A 19,323-nucleotide genomic window follows, 5' to 3' on the forward strand; every position below is an offset into this window, starting at 1 on the left:
TGGCAAAACCTTAGCTGGGGTATCCTTCGATAGCTCAGCTGGTAGAGCGGAGGACTGTAGATTGACAAAATGTTGAGAAAACTGTAATCCTTAGGTCGCTGGTTCGATTCCGGCTCGAAGGAACTTTTACGTCACGTTGATAACACACCGTCTTTCTTGTTGACCCTTTCCCGTTTGCATCCCATGATACAACAGCGTCTTCCTTACTCCACCGCTTTAGTGGAAAACGGCCCACATCTCTGGCAAACCATTTTTGGGCTTCTACCTGCCAGGGTAATTACCTATTACTGTTACCCTGACTCAATTAAAAAAGGGGAGTCGGGCAGCTTGCTAGAAAGAGTTACAGAGTTCAGCTGGGTAGGGTTGAGGATCAAAGGCCAAAAAAGACTCTTGTGGGGTATCCTTTCATAGCTCAGTGGCCATCAAGTTCCCCCTTTTTAGCCTCACTGCACCTCAGTCCAGAGCAAAAAAAAAAAGCAACAAGGGCAAGAGTGCTATCTCCCACTTTCCATTCCATCTACTAGGTCATTGGAGAAGAACTAAAGTCAGTAGCGACCCTTATTGGCAGCAGCCCACTACTTTGTTTGAAGACAAAGTGCTTTGTATTTGACTTAATACCTCTAGCGACCCGTTTTGTCTGCTTCCACTTTTGGGAGTCTGATTACTTTTTACAGGTTGTATCACACCTTTCTAAAATTCCTACTTTTTGTTGACCCCTTGCCCAACACTCTGTGAAGACAAAAGAAATGTTGTAAAATACACAGTCCTCCATTCCAATGAAACTGTGTGGCGTTCCATCGTTAACTCTGACATCGCAGTTCCGCTCATCCGCCCGCGTCTCTTGCGCAGTTGTGTATAGATGGGGGATTAGCTCAAATGGTAGAGCACTCGCTTAGCATGCGAGAGGTAGCGGGATCGATGCCCGCATCCTCCACACACATGCTTTTCCATCTTGAACCCCAGAGACAAACACTCATTTTCTGCACCTTCCGCTCGCTAGGAATGAGGATCAAAGGCTGGCAAAACCTTAGCTGGGGTATCCTTCGATAGCTCAGCTGGTAGAGCGGAGGACTGTAGATTGACAAAATGTTGAGAAAACTGTAATCCTTAGGTCGCTGGTTCGATTCCGGCTTGAAGGAACTTTTACGTCACGTTGATAACACACCGTCTTTCTTGTTGACCCTTTCCCGTTTGCATCCCATGATACAACAGCGTCTTCCTTACTCCACCGCTTTAGTGGAAAACGGCCCACATCTCTGGCAAACCATTTTTGGGCTTCTACCTGCCAGGGTAATTACCTATTACTGTTACCCTGACTCAATTAAAAAAGGGGAGTCGGGCAGCTTGCTAGAAAGAGTTACAGAGTTCAGCTGGGTAGGGTTGAGGATCAAAGGCCAAAAAAGACTCTTGTGGGGTATCCTTTCATAGCTCAGTGGCCATCAAGTTCCCCCTTTTTAGCCTCACTGCACCTCAGTCCAGAGCAAAAAAAAAAGCAACAAGGGCAAGAGTGCTATCTCCCACTTTCCATTCCATCTACTAGGTCATTGGAGAAGAACTAAAGTCAGTAGCGACCCTTATTGGCAGCAGCCCACTACTTTGTTTGAAGACAAAGTGCTTTGTATTTGACTTAATACCTCTAGCGACCCGTTTTGTCTGCTTCCACTTTTGGGAGTCTGATTACTTTTTACAGGTTGTATCACACCTTTCTAAAATTCCTACTTTTTGTTGACCCCTTGCTCAACACTCTGTGAAGACAAAAGAAATGTTGTAAAATACACAGTCCTCCATTCCAATGAAACTGTGTGGCGTTCCATCGTTAACTCTGACATCGCAGTTCCGCTCATCTGCCCGCGTCTCTTGTGCAGATGTGTATAGATGGGGGATTAGCTCAAATGGTAGAGCGCTCGCTTAGCATGCGAGAGGTAGCGGGATCGATGCCCGCATCCTCCACACACATGCTTTTCCATCTTGAACCCCAGAGACAAACACTCATTTTCGGCACCTTCCGCTCGCTAGGAATGAGGATCAAAGGCTGGCAAAACCTTAGCTGGGGTATCCTTCGATAGCTCAGCTGGTAGAGCGTAGGACTGTAGATTGACAAAATGTTGAGAAAACTGTAATCCTTAGGTCGCTGTTTCGATTCCGGCTCGAAGGAACTTTTACGTCACGTTGATAACACACCGTCTTTCTTGTTGACCCTTTCCCGTTTGCATCCCATGATACAACAGCGTCTTCCTTACTCCACCGCTTTAGTGGAAAATGGCCCACATCTCTGGCAAACCATTTTTGGGCTTCTACCTGCCAGGGTAATTACCTATTACTGTTACCCTGACTCAATTAAAAAAGGGGAGTCGGGCAGCTTGCTAGAAAGAGTTACAGAGTTCAGCTGGGTAGGGTTGAGGATCAAAGGCCAAAAAAGACTCTTGTGGGGTATCCTTTCATAGCTCAGTGGCCATCAAGTTCCCCCTTTTTAGCCTCACTGCACCTCAGTCCAGAGCACAAAAAAAAAGCAACAAGGGCAAGAGTGCTATCTCCCACTTTCCATTCCATCTACTAGGTCATTGGAGAAGAACTAAAGTCAGTAGCGACCCTTATTGGCAGCAGCCCACTACTTTGTTTGAAGACAAAGTGCTTTGTATTTGACTTAATACCTCTAGCGACCCGTTTTGTCTGCTTCCACTTTTGGGAGTCTGATTACTTTTTACCGGTTGTATCACACCTTTCTAAAATTCCTACTTTTTGTTGACCCCTTGCTCAACACTCTGTGAAGACAAAAGAAATGTTGTAAAATACACAGTCCTCCATTCCAATGAAACTGTGTGGCGTTCCATCGTTAACTCTGACATCGCAGTTCCGCTCATCCGCCCGCGTCTCTTGCGCAGATGTGTATAGATGGGGTATTAGCTCAAATGGTAGAGCGCTCGCTTAGCATGCGAGAGGTAGCGGGATCGATGCCCGCATCCTCCACACACATGCTTTTCCATCTTGAACCCCAGAGACAAACACTCATTTTCTGCACCTTCCGCTCGCTAGGAATGAGGATCAAAGGCTGGCAAAACCTTAGCTGGGGTATCCTTCGATAGCTCAGCTGGTAGAGCGGAGGACTGTAGATTGACAAAATGTTGAGAAAACTGTAATCCTTAGGTCGCTGGTTCGATTCCGGCTCGAAGGAACTTTTACGTCACGTTGATAACACACCGTCTTTCTTGTTGACCCTTTCCCGTTTGCATCCCATGATACAACAGCGTCTTCCTTACTCCACCGCTTTAGTGGAAAACGGCCCACATCTCTGGCAAACCATTTTTGGGCTTCTACCTGCCAGGGTAATTACCTATTACTGTTACCCTGACTCAATTAAAAAAGGGGAGTCGGGCAGCTTGCTAGAAAGAGTTACAGAGTTCAGCTGGGTAGGGTTGAGGATCAAAGGCCAAAAAAGACTCTTGTGGGGTATCCTTTCATAGCTCAGTGGCCATCAAGTTCCCCCTTTTTAGCCTCACTGCACCTCAGTCCAGAGCACAAAAAAAAAGCAACAAGGGCAAGAGTGCTATCTCCCACTTTCCATTCCATCTACTAGGTCATTGGAGAAGAACTAAAGTCAGTAGCGACCCTTATTGGCAGCAGCCCACTACTTTGTTTGAAGACAAAGCGCTTTGTATTTGACTTAATACCTCTAGCGACCCGTTTTGTCTGCTTCCACTTTTGGGAGTCTGATTACTTTTTACCGGTTGTATCACACCTTTCTAAAATTCCTACTTTTTGTTGACCCCTTGCTCAACACTCTGTGAAGACAAAAGAAATGTTGTAAAATACACAGTCCTCCATTCCAATGAAACTGTGTGGCGTTCCATCGTTAACTCTGACATCGCAGTTCCGCTCATCCGCCCGCGTCTCTTGCGCAGATGTGTATAGATGGGGGATTAGCTCAAATGGTAGAGCGCTCGCTTAGCATGCGAGAGGTAGCGGGATCGATGCCCGCATCCTCCACACACATGCTTTTCCATCTTGAACCCCAGAGACAAACACTCATTTTCTGCACCTTCCGCTCGCTAGGAATGAGGATCAAAGGCTGGCAAAACCTTAGCTGGGGTATCCTTCGATAGCTCAGCTGGTAGAGCGGAGGACTGTAGATTGACAAAATGTTGAGAAAACTGTAATCCTTAGGTCGCTGGTTCGATTCCGGCTCGAAGGAACTTTTACGTCACGTTGATAACACACCGTCTTTCTTGTTGACCCTTTCCCGTTTGCATCCCATGATACAACAGCGTCTTCCTTACTCCACCGCTTTAGTGGAAAACGGCCCACATCTCTGGCAAACCATTTTTGGGCTTCTACCTGCCAGGGTAATTACCTATTACTGTTACCCTGACTCAATTAAAAAAGGGGAGTCGGGCAGCTTGCTAGAAAGAGTTACAGAGTTCAGCTGGGTAGGGTTGAGGATCAAAGGCCAAAAAAGACTCTTGTGGGGTATCCTTTCATAGCTCAGTGGCCATCAAGTTCCCCCTTTTTAGCCTCACTGCACCTCAGTCCAGAGCACAAAAAAAAAGCAACAAGGGCAAGAGTGCTATCTCCCACTTTCCATTCCATCTACTAGGTCATTGGAGAAGAACTAAAGTCAGTAGCGACCCTTATTGGCAGCAGCCCACTACTTTGTTTGAAGACAAAGTGCTTTGTATTTGACTTAATACCTCTAGCGACCCGTTTTGTCTGCTTCCACTTTTGGGAGTCTGATTACTTTTTACCGGTTGTATCACACCTTTCTAAAATTCCTACTTTTTGTTGACCCCTTGCTCAACACTCTGTGAAGACAAAAGAAATGTTGTAAAATACACAGTCCTCCATTCCAATGAAACTGTGTGGCGTTCCATCGTTAACTCTGACATCGCAGTTCCACTCATCCGCCCGCGTCTCTTGCGCAGATGTGTATAGATGGGGGATTAGCTCAAATGGTAGAGCGCTCGCTTAGCATGCGAGAGGTAGCGGGATCGATGCCCGCATCCTCCACACACATGCTTTTCCATCTTGAACCCCAGAGACAAACACTCATTTTCTGCACCTTCCGCTCACTAGGAATGAGGATCAAAGGCTGGCAAAACCTTAGCTGGGGTATCCTTCGATAGCTCAGCTGGTAGAAATGAGGACTGTAGATTGACAAAATGTTGAGAAAACTGTAATCCTTAGGTCGCTGGTTCAATTCCGGCTCGAAGGAACTTTTACGTCACGTTGATAACACACCGTCTTTCTTGTTGACCCTTTCCCGTTTGCATCCCATGATACAACAGCGTCTTCCTTACTCCACCGCTTTAGTGGAAAACGGCCCACATCTCTGGCAAACCATTTTTGGGCTTCTACCTGCCAGGGTAATTACCTATTACTGTTACCCTGACTCAATTGAAAAAGGGGAGTCGGGCAGCTTGCTAGAAAGAGTTACAGAGTTCAGCTGGGTAGGGTTGAGGATCAAAGGCCAAAAAAGACTCTTGTGGGGTATCCTTTCATAGCTCAGTGGCCATCAAGTTCCCCCTTTTTAGCCTCACTGCACCTCAGTCCAGAGCACAAAAAAAAAGCAACAAGGGCAAGAGTGCTATCTCCCACTTTCCATTCCATCTACTAGGTCATTGGAGAAGAACTAAAGTCAGTAGCGACCCTTATTGGCAGCAGCCCACTACTTTGTTTGAAGACAAAGTGCTTTGTATTTGACTTAATACCTCTAGCGACCCGTTTTGTCTGCTTCCACTTTTGGGAGTCTGATTACTTTTTACCGGTTGTATCACACCTTTCTAAAATTCCTACTTTTTGTTGACCCCTTGCTCAACACTCTGTGAAGACAAAAGAAATGTTGTAAAATACACAGTCCTCCATTCCAATGAAACTGTGTGGCGTTCCATCGTTAACTCTGACATCGCACTTCCGCTCATCCGCCCGCGTCTCTTGCGCAGATGTGTATAGATGGGGGATTAGCTCAAATGGTAGAGCGCTCGCTTAGCATGCGAGAGGTAGCGGGATCGATGCCCACATCCTCCACACACATGCTTTTCCATCTTGAACCCCAGAGACAAACACTCATTTTCTGCACCTTCCGCTCGCTAGGAATGAGGATCAAAGGATGGCAAAACCTTAGCTGGGGTATCCTTCGATAGCTCAGCTGGTAGAGCGGAGGACTGTAGATTGACAAAATGTTGAGAAAACTGTAATCCTTAGGTCGCTGGTTCGATTCCGGCTCGAAGGAACTTTTACGTCACGTTGATAACACACCGTCTTTCTTGTTGACCCTTTCCCGTTTGCATCCCATGATACAACAGCGTCTTCCTTACTCCACCGCTTTAGTGGAAAACGGCCCACATCTCTGGCAAACCATTTTTGGGCTTCTACCTGCCAGGGTAATTACCTATTACTGTTACCCTGACTTAATTAAAAAAGGGGAGTCGGGCAGCTTGCTAGAAAGAGTTACAGAGTTCAGCTGGGTAGGGTTGAGGATCAAAGGCCAAAAAAGACTCTTGTGGGGTATCCTTTCATAGCTCAGTGGCCATCAAGTTCCCCCTTTTTAGCCTCACTGCACCTCAGTCCAGAGCACAAAAAAAAAGCAACAAGGGCAAGAGTGCTATCTCCCACTTTCCATTCCATCTACTAGGTCATTGGAGAAGAACTAAAGTCAGTAGCGACCCTTATTGGCAGCAGCCCACTACTTTGTTTGAAGACAAAGTGCTTTGTATTTGACTTAATACCTCTAGCGACCCGTTTTGTCTGCTTCCACTTTTGGGAGTCTGATTACTTTTTACCGGTTGTATCACACCTTTCTAAAATTCCTACTTTTTGTTGACCACTTGCTCAACACTCTGTGAAGACAAAAGAAATGTTGTAAAATACACAGTCCTCCATTCCAATGAAACTGTGTGGCGTTCCATCGTTAACTCTGACATCGCAGTTCCGCTCATCCGCCCGCGTCTCTTGTGCAGATGTGTATAGGTGGGGGATTAGCTCAAATGGTAGAGCGCTCGCTTAGCATGCGAGAGGTAGCGGGATCGATGCCCGCATCCTCCACACACATGCTTTTCCATCTTGAACCCCAGAGACAAACACTCATTTTCTGCACCTTCCGCTCGCTAGGAATGAGGATCAAAGGCTGGCAAAACCTTAGCTGGGGTATCCTTCGATAGCTCAGCTGGTAGAGCGGAGGACTGTAGATTGACAAAATGTTGAGAAAACTGTAATCCTTAGGTCGCTGGTTCGATTCCGGCTCGAAGGAACTTTTACGTCACGTTGATAACACACCGTCTTTCTTGTTGACCCTTTCCCGTTTGCATCCCATGATACAACAGCGTCTTCCTTACTCCACCGCTTTAGTGGAAAACGGCCCACATCTCTGGCAAACCATTTTTGGGCTTCTACCTGCCAGGGTAATTACCTATTACTGTTACCCTGACTCAATTAAAAAAGGGGAGTCGGGCAGCTTGCTAGAAAGAGTTACAGAGTTCAGCTGGGTAGGGTTGAGGATCAAAGGCCAAAAAAGACTCTTGTGGGGTATCCTTTCATAGCTCAGTGGCCATCAAGTTCCCCCTTTTTAGCCTCACTGCACCTCAGTCCAGAGCACAAAAAAAAAGCAACAAGGGCAAGAGTGCTATCTCCCACTTTCCATTCCATCTACTAGGTCATTGGAGAAGAACTAAAGTCAGTAGCGACCCTTATTGGCAGCAGCCCACTACTTTGTTTGAAGACAAAGTGCTTTGTATTTGACTTAATACCTCTAGCGACCCGTTTTGTCTGCTTCCACTTTTGGGAGTCTGATTACTTTTTACCGGTTGTATCACACCTTTCTAAAATTCCTACTTTTTGTTGACCCCTTGCTCAACACTCTGTGAAGACAAAAGAAATGTTGTAAAATACACAGTCCTCCATTCCAATGAAACTGTGTGGCGTTCCATCGTTAACTCTGACATCGCAGTTCCGCTCATCCGCCCGCGTCTCTTGCGCAGATGTGTATAGATGAGGGATTAGCTCAAATGGTAGAGCGCTCGCTTAGCATGCGAGAGGTAGCGGGATCTATGCCCGCATCCTCCACACACATGCTTTTCCATCTTGAACCCCAGAGACAAACACTCATTTTCTGCACCTTCCGCTCGCTAGGAATGAGGATCAAAGGCTGGCAAAACCTGAGCTGGGGTATCCTTCGATAGCTCAGCTGGTAGAGCGGAGGACTGTAGATTGACAAAATGTTGAGAAAACTGTAATCCTTAGGTCGCTGGTTCGATTCCGGCTCGAAGGAACTTTTACGTCACGTTGATAACACACCGTCTTTCTTGTTGACCCTTTCCCGTTTGCATCCCATGATACAACAGCGTCTTCCTTACTCCACCGCTTTAGTGGAAAACGGCCCACATCTCTGGCAAACCATTTTTGGGCTTCTACCTGCCAGGGTAATTACCTATTACTGTTACCCTGACTTAATTAAAAAAGGGGAGTCGGGCAGCTTGCTAGAAAGAGTTACAGAGTTCAGCTGGGTAGGGTTGAGGATCAAAGGCCAAAAAAGACTCTTGTGGGGTATCCTTTCATAGCTCAGTGGCCATCAAGTTCTCCCTTTTTAGCCTCACTGCACCTCAGTCCAGAGCACAAAAAAAAGCAACAAGGGCAAGAGTGCTATCTCCCACTTTCCATTCCATCTACTAGGTCATTGGAGAAGAACTAAAGTCAGTAGCGACCCTTATTGGCAGCAGCCCACTACTTTGTTTGAAGACAAAGTGCTTTGTATTTGACTTAATACCTCTAGCGACCCGTTTTGTCTGCTTCCACTTTTGGGAGTCTGATTACTTTTTACCGGTTGTATCACACCTTTCTAAAATTCCTACTTTTTGTTGACCACTTGCTCAACACTCTGTGAAGACAAAAGAAATGTTGTAAAATACACAGTCCTCCATTCCAATGAAACTGTGTGGCGTTCCATCGTTAACTCTGACATCGCAGTTCCGCTCATCCGCCCGCGTCTCTTGTGCAGATGTGTATAGATGGGGGATTAGCTCAAATGGTAGAGCGCTCGCTTAGCATGCGAGAGGTAGCGGGATCGATGCCCGCATCCTCCACACACATGCTTTTCCATCTTGAACCCCAGAGACAAACACTCATTTTCTGCACCTTCCGCTCGCTAGGAATGAGGATCAAAGGCTGGCAAAACCTTAGCTGGGGTATCCTTCGATAGCTCAGCTGGTAGAGCGGAGGACTGTAGATTGACAAAATGTTGAGAAAACTGTAATCCTTAGGTCGCTGGTTCGATTCCGGCTCGAAGGAACTTTTACGTCACGTTGATAACACACCGTCTTTCTTGTTGACCCTTTCCCGTTTGCATCCCATGATACAACAGCGTCTTCCTTACTCCACCGCTTTAGTGGAAAACGGCCCACATCTCTGGCAAACCATTTTTGGGCTTCTACCTGCCAGGGTAATTACCTATTACTGTTACCCTGACTCAATTAAAAAAGGGGAGTCGGGCAGCTTGCTAGAAAGAGTTACAGAGTTCAGCTGGGTAGGGTTGAGGATCAAAGGCCAAAAAAGACTCTTGTGGGGTATCCTTTCATAGCTCAGTGGCCATCAAGTTCCCCCTTTTTAGCCTCACTGCACCTCAGTCCAGAGCACAAAAAAAAAGCAACAAGGGCAAGAGTGCTATCTCCCACTTTCCATTCCATCTACTAGGTCATTGGAGAAGAACTAAAGTCAGTAGCGACCCTTATTGGCAGCAGCCCACTACTTTGTTTGAAGACAAAGTGCTTTGTATTTGACTTAATACCTCTAGCGACCCGTTTTGTCTGCTTCCACTTTTGGGAGTCTGATTACTTTTTACCGGTTGTATCACACCTTTTTAAAATTCCTACTTTTTGTTGACCCCTTGCTTCACTCTGTGAAGACAAAAGAAATGTTGTAAAATACACAGTCCTCCATTCCAATGAAACTGTGTGGCGTTCCATCGTTAACTCTGACATCGCAGTTCCGCTCATCCGCCCGCGTCTCTTGCGCAGTTGTGTATAGATGGGGGATTAGCTCAAATGGTAGAGCGCTCGCTTAGCATGCGAGAGGTAGCGGGATCGATTCCCGCATCCTCCACACACATGCTTTTCCATCTTGAACCCCAGAGACAAACACTCATTTTCTGCACCTTCCGCTCACTAGGAATGAGGATCAAAGGCTGGCAAAACCTTAGCTGGGGTATCCTTCGATAGCTCAGCTGGTAGAGCGGAGGACTGTAGATTGACAAAATGTTGAGAAAACTGTAATCCTTAGGTCGCTGGTTCGATTCCGGCTCGTAGGAACTTTTACGTCACGTTGATAACACACCGTCTTTCTTGTTGACCCTTTCCCGTTTGCATCCCATGATACAACAGCGTCTTCCTTACTCCACCGCTTTAGTGGAAAACGGCCCACATCTCTGGCAAACCATTTTTGGGCTTCTACCTGCCAGGGTAATTACCTATTACTGTTACCCTGACTCAATTAAAAAAGGGGAGTCGGGCAGCTTGCTAGAAAGAGTTACAGAGTTCAGCTGGGTAGGGTTGAGGATCAAAGGCCAAAAAAGACTCTTGTGGGGTATCCTTTCATAGCTCAGTGGCCATCAAGTCCCCCCTTTTTAGCCTCACTGCACCTCAGTCCAGAGCACAAAAAAAAAGCAACAAGGGCAAGAGTGCTATCTCCCACTTTCCATTCCATCTACTAGGTCATTGGAGAAGAACTAAAGTCAGTAGCGACCCTTATTGGCAGCAGCCCACTACTTTGTTTGAAGACAAAGTGCTTTGTATTTGACTTAATACCTCTAGCGACCCGTTTTGTCTGCTTCCACTTTTGGGAGTCTGATTACTTTTTACCGGTTGTATCACACCTTTCTAAAATTCCTACTTTTTGTTGACCCCCTGCTCAACACTCTGTGAAGACAAAAGAAATGTTGTAAAATACACAGTCCTCCATTCCAATAAAACTGTGTGGCGTTCCATCGTTAACTCTGACATCGCAGTTCCGCTCATCCGCCCACGTCTCTTGCGCAGTTGTGTATAGATGGGGGATTAGCTCAAATGGTAGAGCGCTCGCTTAGCATGTGAGAGGTAGCGGGATCGATGCCCGCATCCTCCACACACATGCTTTTCCATCTTGAACCCCAGAGACAAACACTCATTTTCTGCACCTTCCGCTCGCTAGGAATGAGGATCAAAGGCTGGCAAAACCTTAGCTGGGGTATCCTTCGATAGCTCAGCTGGTAGAGCGGAGGACTGTAGATTGACAAAATGTTGAGAAAACTGTAATCCTTAGGTCGCTGGTTCGATTCCGGCTCGAAGGAACTTTTACGTCACGTTGATAACACACCGTCTTTCTTGTTGACCCTTTCCCGTTTGCATCCCATGATACAACAGCGTCTTCCTTACTCCACCGCTTTAGTGGAAAACGGCCCACATCTCTGGCAAACCATTTTTGGGCTTCTACCTGCCAGGGTAATTACCTATTACTGTTACCCTGACTTAATTAAAAAAGGGGAGTCGGGCAGCTTGCTAGAAAGAGTTACAGAGTTCAGCTGGGTAGGGTTGAGGATCAAAGGCCAAAAAAGACTCTTGTGGGGTATCCTTTCATAGCTCAGTGGCCATCAAGTTCCCCCTTTTTAGCCTCACTGCACCTCAGTCCAGAGCACAAAAAAAAAGCAACAAGGGCAAGAGTGCTATCTCCCACTTTCCATTCCATCTACTAGGTCATTGGAGAAGAACTAAAGTCAGTAGCGACCCTTATTGGCAGCAGCCCACTACTTTGTTTGAAGACAAAGTGCTTTGTATTTGACTTAATACCTCTAGCGACCCGTTTTGTCTGCTTCCACTTTTGGGAGTCTGATTACTTTTTACCGGTTGTATCACACCTTTCTAAAATTCCTACTTTTTGTTGACCCCTTGCTCAACACTCTGTGAAGACAAAAGAAATGTTGTAAAATACACAGTCCTCCATTCCAATGAAACTGTGTGGCGTTCCATCGTTAACTCTGACATCGCAGTTCCGCTCATCCGCCCGCGTCTCTTGCGCAGATGTGTATAGATAGGGGATTAGCTCAAATGGTAGAGCACTCGCTTAGCATGCGAGAGGTAGCGGGATCGATGCCCGCATCCTCCACACACATGCTTTTCCATCTTGAACCCCAGAGACAAACACTCATTTTCTGCACCTTCCACTCGCTAGGAATGAGGATCAAAGGCTGGCAAAACCTTAGCTGGGTTATCCTTCGATAGCTCAGCTGGTAGAGCGGAGGACTGTAGATTGACAAAATGTTGAGAAAACTGTAATCCTTAGGTCGCTGGTTTGATTCCGGCTCGAAGGAACTTTTACGTCACGTTGATAACACACCGTCTTTCTTGTTGATCCTTTCCCGTTTGCATCCCATGATACAACAGCGTCTTCCTTACTCCACCTCTTTAGTGGAAAACGGCCCACATCTCTGGCAAACCATTTTTGGGCTTCTACCTGCCAGGGTAATTACCTATTACTGTTACCCTGACTCAATTAAAAAAGGGGAGTCGGGCAGCTTGCTAGAAAGAGTTACAGAGTTCAGCTGGGTAGGGTTGAGGATCAAAGGCCAAAAAAGACTCTTGTGGGGTATCCTTTCATAGCTCAGTGGCCATCAAGTTCCCCCTTTTTAGCCTCACTGCACCTCAGTCCAGAGCACAAAAAAAAGCAACAACGGCAAGAGTGCTATCTCCCACTTTCCATTCCATCTACTAGGTCATTGGAGAAGAACTAAAGTCAGTAGCGACCCTTATTGGCAGCAGCCCACTACTTTGTTTGAAGACAAAGTGCTTTGTATTTGACTTAATACCTCTAGCGACCCGTTTTGTCTGCTTCCACTTTTGGGAGTCTGATTACTTTTTACCGGTTGTATCACACCTTTTTAAAATTCCTACTTTTTGTTGACCCCTTGCTCAACACTCTGTGAAGACAAAAGAAATGTTGTAAAATACACAGTCCTCCATTCCAATGAAACTGTGTGGCGTTCCATCGTTAACTCTGACATCGCAGTTCCGCTCATCCGCCCGCGTCTCTTGCGCAGATGTGTATAGATGGGGGATTAGCTCAAATGGTAGAGCGCTCGCTTAGCATGCGAGAGGTAGCGGGATCGATGCCCGCATCCTCCACACACATGCTTTTCCATCTTGAACCCCAGAGACAAACACTCATTTTCTGCACCTTCCGCTCGCTAGGAATGAGGATCAAAGGCTGGCAAAACCTTAGCTGGGGTATCCTTCGATAGCTCAGCTGGTAGAGCGGAGGACTGTAGATTGACAAAATGTTGAGAAAACTGTAATCCTTAGGTCGCTGGTTCGATTCCGGCTCGAAGGAACTTTTACGTCACGTTGATAACACACCGTCTTTCTTGTTGACCCTTTCCCGTTTGCATCCCATGATACAACAGCGTCTTCCTTACTCCACCGCTTTAGTGGAAAACGGCCCACATCTCTGGCAAACCATTTTTGGGCTTCTACCTGCCAGGGTAATTACCTATTACTGTTACCCTGACTCAATTAAAAAAGGGGAGTCGGGCAGCTTGCTAGAAAGAGTTACAGAGTTCAGCTGGGTAGGGTTGAGGATCAAAGGCCAAAAAAGACTCTTGTGGGGTATCCTTTCATAGCTCAGTGGCCATCAAGTTCCCCCTTTTTAGCCTCACTGCACCTCAGTCCAGAGCACAAAAAAAAAAGCAACAAGGGCAAGAGTGCTATCTCCCACTTTCCATTCCATCTACTAGGTCATTGGAGAAGAACTAAAGTCAGTAGCGACCCTTATTGGCAGCAGCCCACTACTTTGTTTGAAGACAAAGTGCTTTGTATTTGACTTAATACCTCTAGCGACCCGTTTTGTCTGCTTCCACTTTTGGGAGTCTGATTACTTTTTCTTGCATAAACATGGCGGCATACTCATGGGTTAGGCCACGCCCCCTGACCCCTATAGGACAGACTTCTCTATAAGTGTGCTGAATCACCCCCCCTCCGCCATTCTTTTTTTCTGTCCTCAATGGACAGGTTCTCTGTGAGTTTTTTTTCTTTCTGTCTTTTTTTTTTTAAACCTACCTCCTTTTTTCTTTTTTGAGGTAACTGCTTCTTTCTGCGGGTTTCTGAGCCTCTTCCCGCACTACAGTGGCCGTCTATACTTTCTCTTAAACAGAGGAAAAGGCCAGGATACTGCTGCTGCTCCATTTGTGATTCCTCCGAGATCTCACGAGAGTAGGAACGAGACTTGGGGATCCGGCCAATCAGGCTTAGTTTCCCATGCCAGAAGCTAAGATGGCGCTGGGTGTATGACAGCAAGTCTCGCGAGACACGAGATTTGCCCCCTCCTGCACGGATTGGCCAGCAGAGGAACTTAACCAGGAAGCAGAGACTCAGGAAAGCGTCCAGCGTGGTGTTGCAGTAGCAGCGTGGGTGGCAGCATTCAGCAGCTGGTACCACGCTCCTGTGACAGGATTCTAGGAACAAATGCCTGGAGGTACACTGGTATCCTATTCGTCTTCTGAGACAGGTATGAGGAATTCTCCTGTTATTGATATGGATAAGCTACAATGCTGTAATGCAGGGACTGATCAGTAAAACTGTTTTACTCAGGTGATATGGAGGATTCATTGCCAGGAACTTCTGCTGGGGCTTCCAGGTACAGGATACTAAATGTATCCATGACACTGGTGTGAGCACAGGTGGTGGGCTATTGTATGTTTCTCTAGTTCACCTGGTGCTGGGCAGTATCCTAAAAAGAGTGCTTTTCTCTCTCTTCATGTATTTTATTCGGATTTTTTTAGTGAAAACACCATATTTTCTTCCTTTTGTGTTTTCACAGTCCGGATGAGAGAGAAGAAGGACTTATGGTCGCTAAAGGCATCCAGTCCTTATCTAAGAATCCTGAGCCTCGCTATCAGTATAATTATCAGCGATCAAGCTTGCCCAGGAAGAGTTCTTCTAATATGGACTATGATTACAGAAGGAATTCTACTAGAAACTTTGATTATAGGCATTCACCAGAACAACGTTCAGGGAGAAGCCGCTATAACGAGTTCAGGGATAGATCTCCCAGAGATTATATTGACTATAGATATGAATTTAGACGCTCACCGAGACGTCCGCCTTCATACGACCCATATGACTCTGATCATTTCTCGCCTATGAGACATCGCTATGCACATGATTCTCCACAGAGAAGACAGCGACCTAGATCCCCTGATTTACAAGTGTTAACGCGCCATGATAAACCAGACCCTAGTCTATGTTGGTCATGTGCACAACCGGCCATGCCAGATAAAAAAGTATGCGAATCTTGCTTTACAGAGTTGGGCAGGGAAAAGGAGAAAGACAATGAGCAAGTATTATCCTTTATACAGCAGGCAGTGCAGGACACTTTTCAAAAAATGTCTGCTACGCAACCGAATGCTACATCAGCACCACCGGTACAAACAGATGATTCATCATCTCAAGCAGATATGCCGCCCATAGGGTTTGACTTTGCCTTAGTACCAGCTTTTGTGGCAGCGATCAAATCAGCAATAGAATGGCAGGAAGAAGACGAATTAAACGAAGAGCCAGATAGATATTATCCACACTTGCAAGCCCAACCTAAATCCTTCCCCTTTATGAAAATAATTAAAGACATTATTCTTAAAGAATGGTCCAAACAGGACAAGAAACCTTCATTATCCAATAGATTCTCTAAACTGTATCCATTGAAAGATGAAGAAGCAAAGTTGATTGAAACAGCCCCTATGGTGGACGCCTCTATAATGAGGCTGGCCAAGCATGTTACTCTGCCAATGGATGATGCAGTGCTTTTCAAAGATCCATTGGATAGAAAAATAGACATAGATATGAAAAAGGCCTTTCTGGCCTCAGGAGCAGCATGTAAACCAGCTATAGCCCTAACCTCATTAGCAAAGGCCATTAAAATATGGGTTGAAAATGTGGAAATAATGATAAACACGGATACAGACAAACAATCAATTATAAAGGCACTAGATGAATTAAAAATCTCAGGGGATTTTATTGGAGAAGCCGCGATAGACGTAATAAGATCGTCAGCAAGATCAATGTTGCATAACGTAACTGCCAAAAGAGCCCTTTGGTTAAAACCCTGGTCTGCTGACCAGGCATCGAGAAATAATTGGTGCAAGATACCTTATGATGGGGTACACCTTTTTGGGTCCGCTATGGACAAAGCTATTTCCTTGGTTTCCGGAGGAAAAACAGGGCTTATTCCACAGGATAAAAAGCCGCAAACTTATAGACAACAGGTACCAAGAAGATCAAACAGATTTCAGCAAGCAAAATCATACAGACCAGGAAAGCAGTTCAATAAAAACTGGAGGGGTACTCAGTCTACTTTCATGAGAAATAATAAGAACAAGGTAGCGACGTCCACTCAGCAGAATAAAAAGTCTTTTTGAGGGTGCGTCCACTCAAGATACTCCGGTAGGGGCAAGACTTCGCCTCTACTGGAAATCTTGGGTGGAAATCCTACAGGATGCTTGGGTCCTGAACACAATAAGGCAAGGCCACAGGTGGAGATTCAAGAGGAAACCTCCGTTAAACAGATTTATACTTACAAGGATGCCAGGAAGCAGTATAAAACAGCAGGCGTTATTAAATTATGTGAATACTCTCAGAGCAGCAAGAGCAATTATAGAAGTACCGGAACAGCAAAGATTCAAAGGAATCTACTCACCTCTATTCTTGGTGCCAAAGACAACAGGGGGCTGGAGACCAGTATTGGATTTGAAATTTCTAAATCAATTTATAAAAGTAAGCCATTTCAAAATGGAATCTCTTCAGTCAATAACTCCTATGATACAGGTAAACGACTGGATGACTTCTATAGACTTAGCCGACGCTTATCTTCATGTCCCCATAAGCAAAAGATTTCAAAAATTTCTCCGCTTCGCAGTTCAAGACAAACATTACCAATTTCAATCTCTTCCATTCGGCATATCTACAGCACCAAGGACTTTCACAAAAATTCTTCTGCCAGTCATAGCATTTCTCAGAACCCAGGGCTTAAGAACTTTTCACTACTTAGACGATATACTCCTACTGAACCAAGACAGGAATATTCTTCTCAAGCAACAAAGAACGTTACTAGCTACATTACAGAAATTGGGATGGCTAATAAACTGGAAGAAAAGCCAACTGGTACCATCACAGGACATGATCTTTTTAGGCGCCAGATTCAAAACAACAGAAAACAAGATACTTCTACCAGACCAAAAGATAAGTATGATTCTACAGAAAGTGGATCGGGTGCTACAATCCAATCGATTATATGCAAGAAGATGCATGAGTCTTTTAGGAACACTATCATCGACGATTCCGATGGTGAGGTGGGCCCATTGGCACATGAGAGTACTCCAGAACTTTTTTCTGAGAAAATGGAACAGGAGGAGTTTAATGCAACCATTGTCTCTCACGAAGGAAGTAATTTCATCCCTGAGGTGGTGGAAATGCAGAAGCCACTTATTGAACTGTCATCAGATCCAGCCGCCGGATCCAGTGTTGATCACGTCAGATGCAAGTATAATAGGTTGGGGGGCACATTGCAACAACATTTTTCTCCAGGACAAATGGGTCACCAATCAAAGGTATGTTCCTTCCAACGTTTTAGAACTGAGGGCGGCTTATATGGCACTGAAGTCCTTTCACTTTCTGATTCAGGGGAAAAATGTTCTACTAAGAATAGACAACATAACAGCTGTAACCTACATAAGACGACAGGGGGGAACACGGAGTTTAACCCTCTTACAGGAGACAAGCAAAATTATGGATTGTGCCCAAAAGAATGTACTCAATCTTTCAGCTACTTACCTTCCAGGAGACAGGAATATCGTAGCAGATCGCTTGAGCAGGAGGTTTGCGGATCAAAACGAGTGGCGCCTGAACGATCGAATATTCTCTCTTATAATCAAGAAATGGGGAATTCCAGATATAGACCTGTGGGCGACACCGGAAAACTCGAAAATGCCAGTCTTTTTTTCCAGATATCCACATCCCCAAGCGGCAGGAACAGATTGCCTGACGCAGAGATGGAACTTCAAAACCGGTTATGCTTTCCCACCATTTCCAATGATCCCGAGATTTCTTCAAAAAGTCTTGAAAGAGTCCGCCACGATCATAACTATAATGCCTTTTTGGCCACGGAGACCCTGGTTTGCACTAGCCATGGAACTAAGCCTAGTGGAACCGATACATCTACCACTTCAACACGACCTGCTATATCAGGGGAATCTTCTTTACCCAGAAGTGGAGTCCCTGCATTTGACAGCCTGGAAACTGAGAGGCAGGCTTATGTAGATCAGGGGTGTTCGAGTCAGGTGGTAGAGACGCTCCTCAGGGCCAGGAAACCCTCAACGAATCGCACATATTATAGAATTTGGGAAAAATTTGCTGCCTACGCAACAAAGACTAGCTTTGATAAGCTATCTCCATCAGTAGGAAACATACTGGACTTTCTGCAAACAGGAGTAGAAAAATCCTTGAGCCTCTCAGCACTAAAGGTACAAGTCTCAGCTCTGTCTGCCCTGACAGGGGAAAAGTGGGCACATCATCCACTAATAGTACAGTTCTTGAAAGCAGTAATGAAAATTCGTCCACCGAGAAAACCGTTCTTTCCGAAATGGGATTTATGTATAGTGTTGGACACATTGTCGTCACCTCCTTTCCACCCTGTAGAATCAGCCTCCTTACAGGACACAACTTTTAAAACGTTGTTCCTAACAGCAATATCATCTGCTAAAAGAGTATCTGATATACAGGCCCTCGGCTGCTCAAGAGGCTTACTAGAATTCTTTCCGGACAGGGTAGTGCTGAGGCCAATTCTTTCATATGTACCAAAAGTGGCGTCAAGTTTCCATATTAATCAGGAGCTAACTCTTCCTACATTTTCGGTTGATGGAGAAAATCACCCGCTAGATGTAGGCAGATCAATAAAAGCCTATTTAACAGTCACAGCACCATTTAGATCTTCTGATCATTTATTTGTGAACTATCAAGGGGTTAACAAGGGCAAAAAAGTTACTGCAAGGACCTTGTCGGCCTGGTTAGTAAAAATGATTCAATTAAGTTACCAAACAAGAGGTTTACCAATACCTCAGGAAGTCAGAGCGCATTCAACACGAGGAATGGCGGCCTCCTATGCATGCTTCTCAAGGGTGTCTATGGACACAATTTGCAAAGCGGCCAGTTGGTCCTCAGTTAATACATTTATGTCACATTATTGTATTGATCCTGCTGCCTTGTCATCATTATCATTTGCAAAATCTGTTTTGTCTGCAAATTGTAAATAAATTAGTGTGTTTATTGC

At 45.5% G+C, this 19,323-nt stretch overlaps 20 non-coding genes across 20 annotated transcripts; all 20 read left to right on the forward strand.

Annotated features, from left to right (window-relative positions):
* Positions 1-23: 23 nt before the first annotated feature.
* TRNAY-GUA (transfer RNA tyrosine (anticodon GUA)) lies at positions 24-122 on the forward strand. The gene is made up of 2 exons: positions 24-60; positions 87-122. It is a non-coding gene; the product is annotated as a tRNA-Tyr (tRNA).
* Positions 123-861: 739 nt separating this feature from the next.
* Positions 862-934, forward strand: TRNAA-AGC (transfer RNA alanine (anticodon AGC)). The gene has a single exon. It is a non-coding gene; the product is annotated as a tRNA-Ala (tRNA).
* Positions 935-1,040: 106 nt separating this feature from the next.
* TRNAY-GUA (transfer RNA tyrosine (anticodon GUA)) lies at positions 1,041-1,139 on the forward strand. The gene is made up of 2 exons: positions 1,041-1,077; positions 1,104-1,139. It is a non-coding gene; the product is annotated as a tRNA-Tyr (tRNA).
* Positions 1,140-1,877: 738 nt separating this feature from the next.
* On the forward strand, positions 1,878-1,950 carry TRNAA-AGC (transfer RNA alanine (anticodon AGC)). Its single transcript has one exon. It is a non-coding gene; the product is annotated as a tRNA-Ala (tRNA).
* A 1,123-nt stretch (positions 1,951-3,073) lies between these two features.
* Positions 3,074-3,172, forward strand: TRNAY-GUA (transfer RNA tyrosine (anticodon GUA)). The gene is made up of 2 exons: positions 3,074-3,110; positions 3,137-3,172. It is a non-coding gene; the product is annotated as a tRNA-Tyr (tRNA).
* Positions 3,173-3,911: 739 nt separating this feature from the next.
* Positions 3,912-3,984, forward strand: TRNAA-AGC (transfer RNA alanine (anticodon AGC)). The gene has a single exon. It is a non-coding gene; the product is annotated as a tRNA-Ala (tRNA).
* Positions 3,985-4,090: 106 nt separating this feature from the next.
* TRNAY-GUA (transfer RNA tyrosine (anticodon GUA)) lies at positions 4,091-4,189 on the forward strand. The gene is made up of 2 exons: positions 4,091-4,127; positions 4,154-4,189. It is a non-coding gene; the product is annotated as a tRNA-Tyr (tRNA).
* Positions 4,190-4,928: 739 nt separating this feature from the next.
* On the forward strand, positions 4,929-5,001 carry TRNAA-AGC (transfer RNA alanine (anticodon AGC)). The gene has a single exon. It is a non-coding gene; the product is annotated as a tRNA-Ala (tRNA).
* Positions 5,002-6,124: 1,123 nt separating this feature from the next.
* Positions 6,125-6,223, forward strand: TRNAY-GUA (transfer RNA tyrosine (anticodon GUA)). The gene is made up of 2 exons: positions 6,125-6,161; positions 6,188-6,223. It is a non-coding gene; the product is annotated as a tRNA-Tyr (tRNA).
* Positions 6,224-6,962: 739 nt separating this feature from the next.
* On the forward strand, positions 6,963-7,035 carry TRNAA-AGC (transfer RNA alanine (anticodon AGC)). Its single transcript has one exon. It is a non-coding gene; the product is annotated as a tRNA-Ala (tRNA).
* Positions 7,036-7,141: 106 nt separating this feature from the next.
* TRNAY-GUA (transfer RNA tyrosine (anticodon GUA)) lies at positions 7,142-7,240 on the forward strand. Its single transcript has 2 exons — positions 7,142-7,178; positions 7,205-7,240. It is a non-coding gene; the product is annotated as a tRNA-Tyr (tRNA).
* Positions 7,241-8,158: 918 nt separating this feature from the next.
* On the forward strand, positions 8,159-8,257 carry TRNAY-GUA (transfer RNA tyrosine (anticodon GUA)). The gene is made up of 2 exons: positions 8,159-8,195; positions 8,222-8,257. It is a non-coding gene; the product is annotated as a tRNA-Tyr (tRNA).
* Positions 8,258-8,995: 738 nt separating this feature from the next.
* Positions 8,996-9,068, forward strand: TRNAA-AGC (transfer RNA alanine (anticodon AGC)). Its single transcript has one exon. It is a non-coding gene; the product is annotated as a tRNA-Ala (tRNA).
* A 106-nt stretch (positions 9,069-9,174) lies between these two features.
* Positions 9,175-9,273, forward strand: TRNAY-GUA (transfer RNA tyrosine (anticodon GUA)). The gene is made up of 2 exons: positions 9,175-9,211; positions 9,238-9,273. It is a non-coding gene; the product is annotated as a tRNA-Tyr (tRNA).
* A 737-nt stretch (positions 9,274-10,010) lies between these two features.
* TRNAA-AGC (transfer RNA alanine (anticodon AGC)) lies at positions 10,011-10,083 on the forward strand. The gene has a single exon. It is a non-coding gene; the product is annotated as a tRNA-Ala (tRNA).
* A 944-nt stretch (positions 10,084-11,027) lies between these two features.
* Positions 11,028-11,100, forward strand: TRNAA-AGC (transfer RNA alanine (anticodon AGC)). The gene has a single exon. It is a non-coding gene; the product is annotated as a tRNA-Ala (tRNA).
* Positions 11,101-11,206: 106 nt separating this feature from the next.
* TRNAY-GUA (transfer RNA tyrosine (anticodon GUA)) lies at positions 11,207-11,305 on the forward strand. The gene is made up of 2 exons: positions 11,207-11,243; positions 11,270-11,305. It is a non-coding gene; the product is annotated as a tRNA-Tyr (tRNA).
* Positions 11,306-12,223: 918 nt separating this feature from the next.
* Positions 12,224-12,322, forward strand: TRNAY-GUA (transfer RNA tyrosine (anticodon GUA)). The gene is made up of 2 exons: positions 12,224-12,260; positions 12,287-12,322. It is a non-coding gene; the product is annotated as a tRNA-Tyr (tRNA).
* Positions 12,323-13,060: 738 nt separating this feature from the next.
* Positions 13,061-13,133, forward strand: TRNAA-AGC (transfer RNA alanine (anticodon AGC)). Its single transcript has one exon. It is a non-coding gene; the product is annotated as a tRNA-Ala (tRNA).
* Positions 13,134-13,239: 106 nt separating this feature from the next.
* Positions 13,240-13,338, forward strand: TRNAY-GUA (transfer RNA tyrosine (anticodon GUA)). The gene is made up of 2 exons: positions 13,240-13,276; positions 13,303-13,338. It is a non-coding gene; the product is annotated as a tRNA-Tyr (tRNA).
* The last annotated feature ends 5,985 nt before the right edge of the window (positions 13,339-19,323 follow it).

Source organism: Hyperolius riggenbachi, chromosome 4, assembly GCF_040937935.1.
Source record: "Hyperolius riggenbachi isolate aHypRig1 chromosome 4, aHypRig1.pri, whole genome shotgun sequence".
NCBI classification, from domain to species: domain Eukaryota; kingdom Metazoa; phylum Chordata; class Amphibia; order Anura; family Hyperoliidae; genus Hyperolius; species Hyperolius riggenbachi.